The sequence below is a fragment of the Eumetopias jubatus genome, unplaced genomic scaffold (genome assembly GCF_037043125.1).
Source record: "Eumetopias jubatus isolate StellerSeaLion01/CBP00866 unplaced genomic scaffold, mEumJub1_p1.0 scaffold_3, whole genome shotgun sequence".
In the NCBI taxonomy this organism is placed as follows: domain Eukaryota; kingdom Metazoa; phylum Chordata; class Mammalia; order Carnivora; family Otariidae; genus Eumetopias; species Eumetopias jubatus.
In genome coordinates, this window is record NW_028274809.1 from 59,460,821 (window position 1) to 59,473,824 (window position 13,004).

Genomic DNA, 13,004 nt, shown 5'->3' on the forward strand with positions numbered 1-13,004 from the left:
GGCATATCCATACAATGGGATATTTGGCAATAGAAAGAAATAAAGTATGTGATACTGTGATTTATAATAAGTATATATTTGGTCTTCTTCCCCATTTCTGGCACAGAGCTCCTAAAACCCTTGGAATTTCCTAACTGATGCGAGTGAAAAGGGGTCTTTTGTTCTGTTAATGAGGTGACTTTGGAAAGCACCTAAGCTTGGGGGCTGGTTGCCAGGAGAAGCAACCCTGTGATTAGAGGGTTAGAACTTTCATTCCCCTCCCCCCCCCCGGCCTCCTGGGAGGGGAGAAGGGCTGGAGGGTGAATCATTTGCCAATGGCCAACGATTTAATCAATCATGACTGTGTACTGAAGTCTCCACAGATGGACAGGGTTCAGGAGCTTCCAGGCTGGTGAACACATGGAGATGCTGGGGGAGCGCGTGCCTGAAGAGGGGAAGGAAGTCTCACCAGCCTCGCATGGCCTTGCCTTAGGCATCTCTTCCATCTGGCCGTTCCTGAATGGTATCTTTTTGTAATAAACGATGATCCAGTAAGTAAAAACGTTTTCCTGAGTTCTACTGGCCGTTCTAGCAAATTAAATGAACCTAAGAAGGGGGTCATAGAAACCTCTGCTTTTTAGTCAGTCAGAAGTACCTGTCACAACCTGGGCTTAGCCCGTGTTGTCTGCTGCTGTCTCCAGGTAGACTGTGTCAGAATTGAGTTGAACGGTAGGACACCCTACTGGTTTGTGTGGAAACAACCCCTCCCCACACCAGAATTAGGTCCAGGAACCCATTTAAGTAGATATATGCTACAACATGGATGAGCCCAGAAAACATGCTAAGTCCAAGAATCCAGTCACAAAAAGCCACGTATTATATAATTCTATTTATATGAAATATCCAGAGAAGGCAAATCTACAGAAAAAGTAGATTAGTGGTTGCTTAGGGCTAGGTTGTGGGGGAGTTGAGGGAATATGAGAAATTACTGTAAACGGATCTGGATTTCTTTTTGGGGTGAAAATATTCTAAAAGTGATTGTGATGATAATGGCATAATTGTGAATGTACTAAAAACCATTTAATTGTACACTTTAAATGCATGGGTTATATGGTCTGTGGATATTTAATTTCATATTCAGTGTTACACATATGAATATACATGTATATATTTATACATATGAAATTACTGATTGGTGCTTTGGGAGAAGCCCTTTAAAAGGCAACAGACTTGCTTGGCTTATTCTTTTGCCTTTTTAAAAAAACTGAACTTTTGTTTTTTAACTAAGGTGAAATTTATATATCATAAAATAAACAGATCTTAAATGAATAATGTAAAGGGCTTTTGATACACGTAGGTATTTGTGTTTCATCGCAATCAGGATATAGACTATTTCTATCTTTCCATGTACCTTTTTGTCAATACGACCCCTCATAGGCACTGTTTTGCTTTTTTTAAAAAAAAAGATCTATCTATTTTAGAGAGTGCGTGAGCAGGTGGAGGGGCAGAGGGAAAGGGGAAAGGATCTAAAGCAGACTCCCGCTGAGCCTGGAGCCCCATGTGGGGCTCCATCTCATGACCCTGAGATCATGACCTGAGCCAAACCAAGAGTGGGACGCTTAACCAACTGAGCCACCCAAGCGCCCCAAAACTGTTCTGCTTTCTAGTACCACTGATTAGTTTTGCCTTTTGAAATTCACATAAACGGAATCATACCATATGTACGATTTCTTACTAAACAGTATGTTTTTGAGATTCATCTATGTTGCTGCATTTATCAGTAGTTAATTCTTTTTATTGCTAATTAGAATTCCATTTTATCAATATAATATTGTTTATTTATCCATTTTCCTACTAATGAGTATGTGGGTTATTCCCAATTTTGAGCTATTATAGATAAAGATGCTACAAATATTCTTATACTAGTCTTTTTTGAACATATGTTTTCATTCCACTTGGGTAAATACCTATAAGTTGAATCGCTAGATCATAGGTAGGGTAAGCTGGGGGCTTAATTTTTGAAGAAACAGGCAAAAAACACCCCAAAGTGGTCATACTATTTCACACTCTATGAGAAGGTGCTAATCTACATTCTCACCAATATTTGGTGTTGCTGGTTTTAAAAATTTTAGCCATTCTAATGGGTGTGAAATGAATCTCACTGTGGTTTTAATTTGCATTTCCCTAATGACTAATACTATTGAGCACTTTCACACATGCTTACTGATTATCCATATACAGTTGACCCTTGAACACAGGGATCGGTGCACTGACCCTCTGTGCAGTCGAAAATCTTTTGACCCCCCCCCTCCAAAATTTAACTACTAATAGCCTACTGTTCACCAGAGGCCTTACAGATAATGGAGCCAGTCAATTAACACATATTTTGTATATGTACTATATACTGTATTATTACAATAAAGTAAGCTAGAGAAAATGTTGAGAAAAATCATTAAAAAAATACAGTGCTGTGGGGCACCTAGGTGGCTCAGCTGTTAAGTGTCTGCCTTCAGCTCAGGTCATGGTCCCAGGGTCCTGGGATCGAGCCCCCCCTCGGGCTCCCTGCTCAGCGGGAAGCCTGCTTCTCCCTCTCCCACTCCCCCTGCTTGTGTTCCCTCTCTCGCTGTGTCTCTCTCTGTCAAATAAATAAAATCTTAAAAAAAAAAATACAGTGCTGTATTTATCAAAAAATCCACATATCAGGGGACCTGTACAGTCCACACCCATGTTGTTCAAGAGGCAACTGAGTATCTTTTGTGGAGTGACTGTTCAAATCTTCTATTTTAAAATTTTCTTATTTATCTTTTTCTTTTTAAAGATTTTATTTATGAGAGAGAGAGAGAGAGAAACAGCATGAGAGGGTAAAGAGTAAGAGGGAGAAGCAGGCTCCCTGCTGAGCCGGGAGCCCAATGTGGGACTCCATCCCAGTACTCTGGGATCATGACCTGAGCCAAAGGCAGTCGCTTAACCAACTGAGCCACCCAGGTACCCTTATTTATCTTTTCAATATTGATTTGTAGGAGTTCTTAAATATTCTAGATATAAATCCTTTGACAGATACATCTATTATAAATACTTTTTCCCAGTCTGTGCCTGCTTCTTTATTTTTTAAACCATTTCTTTTCATGAGCAGAAATTTAAAATTTGATGAAACTCTAGTCATCAATTTTTACTTTTATTACTAACATTTTTTGTAGTTTGGCTACCATAAGATTGTAAAATATTCCTTTTCTTATAGAAATTTTTTGGTTTTAACTTTTACATTTTGGTTTATAATGGATCTTGAAATAATTTTTTGTGTATGGTGTAAAGTAGGAGTTAAGTTTTTTAAATATGCATACCTACCTACTGTTCCAGAAATATTTACTAAAAATATTTCCTCTTCTGCATTTAATTACATTGGCATGTTTATTAAAATTCAACAGACTTTAATATGTGGAGGGCTAAATCTGAAATTCTGTTGCATTGATCTATGTTTCTACCTTTACGCCAATACCACACCATCTGAATTACTGGACTTTTGCAGTCCGTCTTCAAATCAAGAAGTGTGAATCCTCCAACAATGTTCTTCTTATACAAATCAATTTTTAGGGGAAAGTGACATCTGAACAATAGTGTGTTTTACAATTCATGAACATGATCTCTGTCTTCTTATTTAGATCATCTTTAATTTTTCTCAGCAATGTTTTGTAGTTTTCAGCGTGGAAATTTTTCATACCTTCCATTAAATTTATTTCTCAGTATTTCTTGTTTGATGCTATTCTAAATAAACTGTTTTCTAAAGAAATTTTATTTTTTGAATTGTTTGCTCCTAGTATATAGCAATATAATCAACTTGTTTCCTGTAACTTTACTAAATTAATCCATCACTTCTAAGAGTTGTTTTGAAAACTTAAGATTTTCTATGTAAATAATGATTTCATCTGCAAAAAAAGGCAGATTTATTTCTTCCTTTCCAATCTTTAGCCTTTTGCTTCTTTTTCTTGTCTTACTGTTCTGACTAGGACTTCCAGTACAACACCGAACACAAATGGTGAAAGTAGGCAAAAGGATTTATCCTGCTTGGGGTCTGCTGAACTTTTAGGACCTATATGTTTTCCACCAAAGTTGGGAAATTTTAAGTTATCATTTCTTCAATTTTTTTTCTGTCCACCCTCTCTCTCCTTTCCTTCAGGAAGTCCAATTGTATGTTTTAGACTCATATTGTCTCATATTACTGAGTTTTCAATTTTTTTAAGTCTTTTTTCCCTTGTGGTCTTCAGATTTGATAAATTCTATTAATTTGTTTTTATATACACTGACTCTTCCTTTTGCCTTCCCTAATTTGCTATTAAGCCCCATCTAATAAAATAAAAACTTCAAAGACTGCAGTTTTTCATGTCTAGAATTTTTAGTTCCTTTCTTTCTGCTGAATTTCCCATTCTGTTCTTTCATTATGATCATGTTTTCCTTTAAGTTCTTGAACCTGTTAATAAAAGCTGCTTTAAATTGTCTGCTAATTACAACATCTGGGTCATCTCAGAGTTTCCAGTAAAACATTTTCATGTTTCTCCATGTGTCCAGTATTTTTTTATTGTACACTGGCCAAGAATATAATTTGCTATAATAAGTGAGGGTAAACAAATACTATTTAAACACAAAATATAAAAGCTACTAAAAGAAATGAGAGGGCTCTCTATATAGTCACATAGTGCCTCAATATACTAAGTTTAAAACCCAAGTTTCAATATATATACATATAACAACAGCATGACCCAAGTTTTTAACATTTTATTTTATTTTGAGGTAACTATGTAGCTGTAAAATCCCATATACCCTACCCAGTTTATATTCTGCATACCTTCAGCACAGTATCATAATCAGGAAATTGATACTGATATAATCCACTGATCTTATTCAGATTTCACCAGTTTTATATGCACTTGTGTGTGTGTGTTAAGTTCTAGATAATTTTATCATACATATATTCAAGCGATCACCACCACAGTCAAGATATAGGCAGTTCCATCACAAATTTCCCTCATGCTACCCTTTCTAGAAATATAATCCATTTGTATGGAGGGAAAAATATTAGTACAGCTTATAAATGCAGAGAAAAAATCAATCTGGAAAGTTATTCATAAACTGCTAAGTTTCAGAGTATAAGATTATAGGGAGGAGAAATGTTTTGCTTCTTTACAGGCTGCTGTAATGTTTGTTTTTTTTTTTTTTTAGAATGAGCATGCATTTTTTTAATATAAAAAATAAAATCTGGAAAATAAATATAACATGGAAATATCTGGTTATACGTATAGCACAGTGAAAAAATGGATAAAAGTAGAAACTTAAAGAAGAAGCATGATACTGAAGTATATCAAATAAGATATACTCTTTAGAAATCTATTTTCCTATTATTAGTGTACTGTCTCCAAGTTACGTTCCTTTATTTAAGTAAGAACTGGTCACTTTTAATACTAGGAAGAGATTCCAAAAAGGAAAAAAAAAAAAACACTTCAAAAATTTTGCAGAAACCTAAAAAGTCACAATAAATGGAGCTATAGTACTTATGAATAAGATAAGAATTAGGGGACAATTAGACACTTAATAAATATCACCTGGTAAGAGTTTCCTGAGTATAATTTTAATGTCCTTTTAAAAAATCACATTACAGTATTGCATTATTCCTTTAATGCTGGGCCAAAACTGTTAGCATGTGGTATAGACTCAGAATAATTTAGAGAAGAGCTTTCTGATGGTCAGTTTTCCAAAGATGAAATGGATTGTCCCAGGAGGTTAATGAGTTCTCCATCATTAGTAATCAGAATTCAAACAGAAGCAAAATGCTTATTTGCAACAGGAATGTTGCAGAGGAGATTCAGGCATCAGAAATATTGATTAAGGTCTTTTCCAAAGCTGAGGTTCCAAGGGTAAACAGCACTAGATCCAGAGCCAGAAAACCTAAGATTAAGTTCTGTTTTCTCCCATATAATTTTGGGAATCATACTAAACCTGTTCCAATATTAATAAAGGAAATGATATAAATAACAGTGCTTTGTAAATGGTAAAAACGCTAGCTGAATAATATTATCATTTGAGGATAATGCAAGGGATACTGGATTAAAACCCTAACAGAAGTTATTTAAGCCAGCCATTAAGCAGATTTCTGAATGGTAAGGATCATAGAACCCATTTTTCCAGAGAGGCTGTGGAATTTTAACAAGAGATAGATTATCTGCAATGACTTAGATAAAATCTTGATCTAGAACAAGAAGCTCAATTGTGATTTATGTGGTGCTACTTCCCTTGCTGCTAGAAACACTATGAAGAAAAGCAAAATGACCTTTTACTGCTAATGTTGAAGTGTTACCAAATGCCTATCATTCAAGCATATTTAACCTTCTTTCCTATAACAAGCAGAGGGTAGGCAGCTGAATGTTATTTAAAATCTAACACACACAGTAGGAACTTGTCAGTGTGCTCCTGACAAAAGCTCCAAACTGGCAAAGCAAAGACCTGGGCCCTACGACTGGATTTATTGCTACCCAACATAACTATGCTGCACTTCAGATTACTGATTTTTGGAGGTTTGGGACTGTCAGATTAAAATAGCTATTAAAAGTTCGGTTTGATTACTGTATTAGATTTCTTTTTTTTTTTAAGATTTTATTTATTTGAGAGAGAGAGAATGAGAGGTAGAGAGCATGAGAGGGAAGAGGTTCAGAGGGAGAAGCAGACTCCCTGCTGAGCAGGGAGCCCGATGTGGGACTCGATCCCGGGACTCCAGGGTCATGACCTGAGCCGAAGGCAGTCGCTCAACCAACTGAGCCACCCAGGTGCCCTGTATTAGATTTCTAAGATAACAGACCTTTTCATTATTATGTGCAAATCTACCCAATAAGCAAAACACCTACCACAGTATCAATCCTCCATCATCTTTCAAATCCCCTCCTATTATCTTGACGTGACTATATACAAAGTAGCTAAATCTTAAGCCATCCATAATTAGGAGTGCACAACACACAGAAAAGAAAGTCTCATAGTTCAATCATAAACACTTTCAGATTTTAAATATCCTAAAATTACAAATATTTATTAATTTACCTGGAATAAATGAGAACTGTTAAAGTAGAAAGAAATGGCTGGATAATTGTTTAAATAAATTTTTGTAGGTTGACTGACTGAAGAGCACTTTTACTTTCTTTTACTTAACCCTTGCTGCCCAAGAGCCAACAGTCCTCGTATTAGAAAATTTTATGTGGGTTACAATTTAAGTCACTACTGTACTTTAAACACTAGACAAAATCAAATTTCCTTCTGTTTCTGCTCATAGACTCCCATTTGTTTCTTAGGACCCACAGATTTTCAACAGAATATAAAATACAGTAACAGCAACATACCTATTCACTGAAAGAGACAAAAAAAAACCCACACACAGTTCTTTTTTACTGCTATATGATTACTAGACAATCTCCCTTACACACAAAATTACTTGCCCAGAAAAAGATCTTTTCAAGCTGACATTTTAATTAAAATGGATGCTTCTGTCTTCTTGAGCCTGCCTCCCCAAACAGAGAACTTGGGATATTTATAATTCTCTTCTTTACACACCTGCACCACACTGTGTGCCTCAGTAACAAGGTGACTATCAAAATACAAAAGACTTAATACAGTCATAATCACTATTATTCTTTAGGCCAAGTGTTTTGGCAGATCCCAACTCTAGATTCTGATAGTAAATGGGGAATTCTGCATATAAATTCTGGTAAATCATTATTTAAAATATAAGAAAATGTAACAAAGAGCTTAATAAAATCCAGCAGTTTAACACTCCCTAGCAATAAACACAGGAAATCATGTTTTCCCATGCAAAGTGCACAAACACAGCCATGATCCTTTTCAGGTTGAGAGAGAAACTGGGAAGACCAATCGCCTGAATATTTTCATAGCTACTGCTCCTGAAAAGTGGTACCTCTTGCAAGGAAAGGATAGAACAAAGATCTTAATGTTGCAGGTCTGAAGGATACCCACATCAAAACCAGGTAGAGTGGCCCTAACCTAAGTAGCTGGCAAACCGCAGGATGGATGTGGGCACTCTTCTGCCTAATAAAATCTGAATCAAACACTTTGCATCTGATTCTCCATGTGAGCTTTTATGCAAACTTCTAAAGTGCAAGGAATCCTGGGGTGGAAGAGCTATTCTGAGAGATTTCACATAGTTCATGTAATTAGGGAAACCACTTCCTTTGATTGTAAGTGTTCAAAACAGCTGAATTTCTCCTATCAAAGGCACTCTGTGATTTGGGTCACCTCTTTTACTTTCTCTTTCATGTTTCCCAGGATGAGAGGTGAAGCTGGAGAGCACATTATTTAGGGGAAAAAAAGATCTTGCTTTTTGTTTTAGGGATTGAACTTACACTATTCAAAAGACTGTCATTTAGAATCTTCCTTTCTTTCTCACCTCCTCTTTCCTTCTCCACCAAGGCTCTTCAGTAGAACACAATCCAAAAAACGCCAATTTAAGGCTGATGGAAAATGGTCAGATTGTGTGTAGAAGGATTCTAATTTTCATGTTTGGGTTTAAAACATAATTAGAAAGAATTTTAGTCTGCAGGATCTTGATCTCCATATTTTGAATTTTTGTTGTTCTAACATTGGAATAAGAAAGAGACAGGGACAGAGAGAGCGCGAGCGAGCGAGCGCGAGCGAGCGAGCACTGGAAAAAGCAGCCTCCTCTCCCCACTCCCCGCCCTCCCCCCCCATAAAAAGCACAAGTCACCAGCAGCAAAGACTGCAGAAGAAACTATCACCCTGTTCTTTTCCTATATCCCTGGAGTATCCTTTTTCCCTAAAAGTAGAACACAGGCTTATTCAGTGAGGTGGTTCATGCTGCTCTGCTGTAGCTAATCTTAGCACTGATGCCGTTAAGGTGTTCAATTCGACTTATTCTAAAACATCCTGGTCAGTTTAGCACAGTTAGTTTTGACAGCGAATACACAAACTAAAAGGTAAAAAATAATTCACCGTTTACCAGCCACTTGGATGCCCATATTTTTACTGAATCTAAAACAAGATGAACAATAATATCTGTACTACAATCTCTAAGATTTTAGTTAATTTAAATGTCAGTTAATTAAAACTCTGGATAGTTAATAAAGACTAGTGATGTTATCAGTCACATCAAGGAAAAAGGGTTTTGAACCATATAAATAAAATATGACAAAATTCTCTAGAGTGACAATAATACCACTTGCATTCATTATATTTTTTACAATTCAAGGGAAATATAACTAAGCAGGAATTAAACCCATTTTACAGGTGAAGAAACTAAGTTCCAGAGTTAGCTGACTTGCCCTATATCCCGGTCAATAGGAGCAAAGTAGAAGAGGCTCTAGAAGTTTAAACAGGGAAGAACAGGGCATGGTCTCCATTGCTCAGGATCCTAAGTTTCTCTTATCACAGTCTAAAAAATCGTATTAGCTTCTCCAGCAAATACATCACACTTTAACTCATAGTAAGCCAAATATAAAATGTCCTTCTGTTAAGCCATATCGTCCTCATCATCTATTTACACTTAGTTTTCCAATGTCTAAGATGTTGCCTTCCCATCTCCTGGCTCACTGCTGTCATCTGTTGAGTTCTTTTCAGATTCTTTTTTTTTTTTTTTTAAGATTTTATTTACTTGATAGAGAGAGACACAACGAGAGAGGGAACACAAGCAGGGGGAGTGGGAGAGGGAGAAGCAGGCTTCCCGCGGAGCAGGGAGCCCGATGCGGGGCTCGATCCCAGGACCCTGGGACCATGACCTGAGCTGAAGGCAGACTCTTAATGACTGAGCCACCCAGGCGCCCCAAGTAAATGGGAGTATTATGCTACAAATTATTTTTTTTAAAGATTTTATTTATTTATTTGACAGAGACAGAGATAGCGAGAGCAGGAACACAAGCAGGGGGAGTGGGAGAGGGAGAGCAGGCTTCCCAAGGAGCAGGGAGCCCCAGGCGGGGCTCGATCCCAGGACCCCGGGACCATGACCTGAGCTAAAGGCAGACGCCTAACGCCTGAGCCACCCAGGCACCCCTCTTTTCAGATTCTTGATCTTATTGTGCCTTTTAAACACGTCCACTACTTCTCCTACTATCATACTGAGTCAGGTGCTACCTAAATTATTAATGTGTAAGTGTTGAATAGGACATGAGTAAAATTATTTAATTCCACAAAGATTAGATGTTCTTTACGTACTTGTAAGAGTGTGTACAAATTCACCTAATTTGTACATGGAAACTTTATTTCGATATTTTTATTGCAGCACCAGATAAATTTTGCCTTCCACACTGTAATCCATCCTCTTTGTTCCTATCACTATTATGATCCTTAGCACATTTTTGAGCCAAAATGTATTGAGCACTTGCTCTATGCCAAGCACTGCACTGAAAACCTTGCCTTCCCCCGAAGGTACTCTGAGGTAGGTGCTGGTAGTGTCCTTACTTGAGACCTGAGGACACAGGGCACAAAGACTATGCTAGTCAAGCGGCTGTGCAAGGGATTCCAATACAGGTCTGACTCCGGAACCCACACTTCAATCCACTGCCTCTGTATGGAAGGTGTTTGTCTACAACCTTCTCTCTCCTGGTTCCACTGTAATATCCCTGTGGCTCCTCCAACATCCACCAAGTTCTGGTGTAGATCAAGTCCTTAATAAATGGTTCTGAAGTAAGGTGAAATCACAGCACAATAAGGATGGAGAGGGTGCTACAGGCTAAATAAAAGGTTTAAAAAAGACATCACACCTGTCTCCAAATATTGAGGGCTGCCAGGAGGATGTGCCAGACCCAATTTATCCGGTACCAGTGGATAGTACTGGAATCAATGGACTGAGTTAAAGGGTAGCAAATTCTAACTGAAATCACCTAAGGGAGATTTAAAAGAGAACACCACAAAAGAGAGAAAAAGGGTGCCTTACTATAAGGTTCCTATTATCAGTGCTATTTAAAGTATCCAGATGACCAGCAAGGGGGGAAAATAACCCCATCCTGAGAATCTTTGGTTAGGGTAGACCGGTGGTTCCTAAACACCAGTCCACTGACCTGCTACATCAGGGATAAATGTTTCTTATAAACACACACACACACACACACACAGCTGCCTGCCTAGGCTCTACTCTGGAACTGCTAAATCAGAATTCTTGAAGTAGGACCGAGCTATGTGTAGGTTAACAAGCCACCAGGTCATCCTGATGTGCAGCCAAAATTAGGAAGACCGGACATGTGCGGCCAAAATTAGGAAGACCGGACTTGTGAAGTTCTTCTCAACTTTAAGCTCTAATTTTATGAAGATGTGCTTTCATTTGTCTCTTCACTTTATTATTACTGCAGTTAAACTTCTGAAGTACTACAGATGTTATGGTCCCTGACCGACTCTCTTTACACCAAACTCTCCTTTCACTTTGTCCTTTCTGTTAAGAGTTATTGTGAGAGCTTTTTCCAGGAAGTCAGTGTCCACTTGGAGTTTCCCAGTTGTGTGCCATCTTTCTACACATTACCCAATCTGTTTTCAGATCCGAGCCACTTTTGTGACCAGGCACAAAAACAATGACATCGGCTTTATGGGTGAGGGACTCTGAGAAGTTTACATCGCTTTGCTATGGTCTTCTAAAATTTAGAAGTTACATATAAAATCTGTATTCTTCACCCATATTTCCCCCTCTTAGAATACACAAACATTTAGGTCAAGCATTCAGAAATAATGTTCCCAGGAAGCCTGGGTGGCTCAGTCGGTTAAGCGTGGGACTCTTGATTTCGGCTTAGGTCATGATCTCAGGATTGTGAGACTGGCCGGGGTGGGGTTCCGCACTTAGTGGAGTCTGCTTTACTCCTTCTCTCCCTCTACCCCTCCCCACGCAGTCCTCTCTCTCTCTCTCAAATAAATAAATCTTTAAAATAATAATTATAATAATAATGTTCCTTACATTTCATATAACTCCATCACCTTCGTACTAAAAACTTACTGAGGACTCTGCTGAAATGAGCCACGGTTTTTAATCAATAAATATTTCTGAGTACCTACTATATGTAAAGTGCCACTGGGAGGTGGGAAATCGAAGATGAAAAGCGATCCACGGTGCATATTCCTAACATTTGTCTAATGCTTACTATGTGCGTGCTCTCTTGCAATTCCTGCAAGCCTATGAGAACTACCAATCTTCTCTCTAGCTTGCAAATGAAGAAAGCGAGACTTGGTGGTGAAGTCACGTGCCCTGGGGCACTAAGCTGGTAAGTGGACCAACTGCAAGAGACTTTACCCCAGGACGACCACTTCCGAGCCTATATTTTCAGCCACCGCACTACGCGGAGTCCATACTGCTAACCATGCCGCTCCAAGTCCCAATGAAGGAAGGGTTAAGGCTCACAAAAGCAGCCTAAGACAAGTGCTCCAGAGAGGTGTCAATAGAGTTCTATGAAAACACAGAGGGAAAACTGAACTCTGCTGGGGAGGCGGGTAGGGCCGGAAGAGCTTTTAAAGACAGGTATTTTAAGGACATCAGGCTCCTGACTGCCTGGGAGACGGTAGAAGCGGTGGAGGCAGGAAAGCACACTGCCCCTTTGGAGAACATTCTGTCCTCTCCCGAAGCTGACACACAGCCTGCCAGAGGGGAAGGTAGCAGGAGAGTGTGGAAATTTTGTTAAAGGGCCTAAGGTCACCTTAAGGAGTTAGAATTTATTCTATGGGTAATGAAGAACTATCAAAAGTTTCTGCTGCAGAAATGCCATGATCTGATCTGTTTTTCTTTCTTTTTTTTTTTTTAATTTGGTATCCATATGGCAGATGGATCAGAAAGGGAAAATAGCCAGATTCTGGACGGAGAGATAATAATGAATTAAGAGAAGCAGAGATGGAGAGAAGAGAGCACCAATTCCAAAACAAAAACAAAAACAAAAAGCCCCACTTCCCACTGTCAACAAAATTTACATGGTTAAGAATACAGCTAAAGGAGAACCCATTTCCTTAGGAGCTCTGTCTTTCCATTCCAGGGACTTTGTTTTGGAATGCAT

At 38.3% G+C, this 13,004-nt stretch overlaps 1 protein-coding gene across 2 annotated transcripts in view; it reads right to left on the minus strand.

Annotated features, from left to right (window-relative positions):
- MAP3K20 (mitogen-activated protein kinase kinase kinase 20) overlaps window positions 1-13,004 on the minus strand; it is a 178,622-nt gene that overhangs the window by 121,844 nt on the left and 43,774 nt on the right. The gene's annotated exons all lie outside the window — the stretch shown is intronic.